The sequence below is a fragment of the Eurosta solidaginis genome, chromosome 2, assembly GCF_040869045.1.
Source record: "Eurosta solidaginis isolate ZX-2024a chromosome 2, ASM4086904v1, whole genome shotgun sequence".
Classification (NCBI taxonomy): Eukaryota; Metazoa; Arthropoda; class Insecta; order Diptera; family Tephritidae; genus Eurosta; species Eurosta solidaginis.
In genome coordinates, this window is record NC_090320.1 from 6,515,467 (window position 1) to 6,517,659 (window position 2,193).

General features: G+C 37.2%; 1 pseudogene; it reads right to left on the reverse strand.

The window, feature by feature from the left end:
* Positions 1-451: 451 nt before the first annotated feature.
* LOC137241460 (uncharacterized) lies at positions 452-1,894 on the reverse strand (annotated as a pseudogene).
* Positions 1,895-2,193: the final 299 nt, after the last annotated feature.

The window sequence follows — 2,193 nt, forward strand, 5'->3', positions numbered from 1 at the left end:
AAATTGAGGAAAACCGTTTATTGGCTGGGTACATAACAAGGCTAAATATTATTTTGGAAAAAGCACCAAATGACACCTTATGTGGAAAAATATAGTTTTGAATAGTCACTCGATTTTTTAATAAAGGATTTTCCGTACAAACTTCCAATTATAAGAATTTTATTAGCCATTCAGGCCCTCTTGAGAAGTAGGTGGCACCCTCCGAAAACGCTAATATTATTATTTTTTAGCTCCCGTTGGCAGTGAAGTCCAATAATTGGTACATATCGACAGTTGGCAACAAATAGGAGATTTGTATAAGGACTAAATGAGAGTGGAACTCTAAAAAATATCAGTAAAAAGACGAAAACAAGTTTTGTAAAAAGAGAGACAGCTCATTCAAACTTAATACAAAAGCTGTAGGATAAGAGAACATTTTACTGCACTTAAATTTTTCCAACCCTAGTTTACCGTATATTTTAAAGCTTCACTTTTAATATTATAACATTTGGCAAAATAAAAAACGTAGCTACATATGTCCGCATTGGTATTTTAAGGTACGTTTGCGGATTTCACACAGATCGCATTGGCCTTTCTAGTAAGTATTCCGCTGGTTCCTCTCTCAAACTAAATGCTTCATTTGTTGATCGATTGGAATGAGCAATTCGAATAGATGTCATTCTTGTTGAAAGTTGTCCACAATCGAAATTCCCATTTTCATCACTGCTGGCTCTGTTCGGATCGAAGTATCCACTACTACTATCAAGCATTAAATAATTGTGCAAGACTATAGTTGCTAAAACAATTTTGTCCACATTTTCTGGAGCAGCGTGAATCGTTGTATGAAGAACTCTCCATCTATTTACTAATATACCAAAGGTGTTTTCAATGTGCACTCGTACGGAGGATAACCTTTTGTTATAATTTCATTTGGCGGGTGACAAATTTCGACCAGGGTAAGGGCGCATGAGATTAGGCTTCAGAGGAAATGCGCTGTCACCGACGAAAAAATATGGAAATATTTGGTCCGTAGCTGTTTGAAATATGGCATCAATTAACTGAAACCTTATCTGTTATAAACATTTTACCTGGAAGGTTATCTGGGGGAGGAATTTTCAGGTCGTTTCTTAGAATCATGTTACCAAATACGCTTCGTTCCAAAATTCCCCCATCGCTTTGGCTTCCCAACGCACCAACGTCTACAAATGAAAACGTATAGCTATCATCGCATATTGCCATCAGAACTACACTGAATGTCTTTTTGTAATTAAAAAAGAGTGAACCACTACGTTTGGGGCAAACTACTTTCACATGTTTGCCGTCCACCGCGCCGAGACAATGTGGCATTCCAGTTTTTGCGTAGAACCTGTCCAAAATATAAATAATATATGAGTATATATAGTTACTAAATACCATACTTCAGTTGGAGCAAACCTGTCTGCAATGTATTTCAATTCGGTTTGATTTGGTTGGGCAAGGTAAATTTCGCGTAGTCCATGCCAAATTGCATCGCATGTCTCGTATATTATTTTCCTAACTGTAGAAACACCCAATTTATATGGCCAAGCTAAATACTGTGGATTACAGCCTTGTGCGAAGAACCTGTTGTAACTCCATTTTTACACAGATATGTAGTTTATAAAATTACTTACATCAAAGTGATACCCAAACGGATTTCTTCACTTATTGGCTCTCTTATGGAAAAACGGTGAAGTCGCTCTCGTAACAAATTCAGTAGCGCATTAAACTTTGCAACATTCATACGTGTTGCCTTGAAGAAATGTTCTTCATCTGAGAGTTTCAATTGTGCGAAGGAAATTTCGTGGAAGCTCAGAGTCTTCCTTGTACGATTAACTGGCCGCACCCACCATCGCCGCTTTAACTGCTGGCACACCTCGCGATATATATTCACCATTACAAAAATGATGTTTATAATTTTAAAAATTTTCAACAAACGCCCTCTGTTATTCATTTTTTGTATATACTGCTAATGCTGGCTTTAAATTGAATTCATTTCCCACAAGAAATGGTCACTAATATAAGAAATTATTTTCCATTGAAGAAATGACAGAAAATGTCAGAAAATATCGCCGCCGCTGTCTATTGTGCTTAACTGGACGATATATCTGAGCGTAAATTTGAAAAATGTCATCGCCCGACGCGGCGTATATCGTCGTCGCTCGGCATTGTGTTTACAGCTTTAGTAAAAGGCGT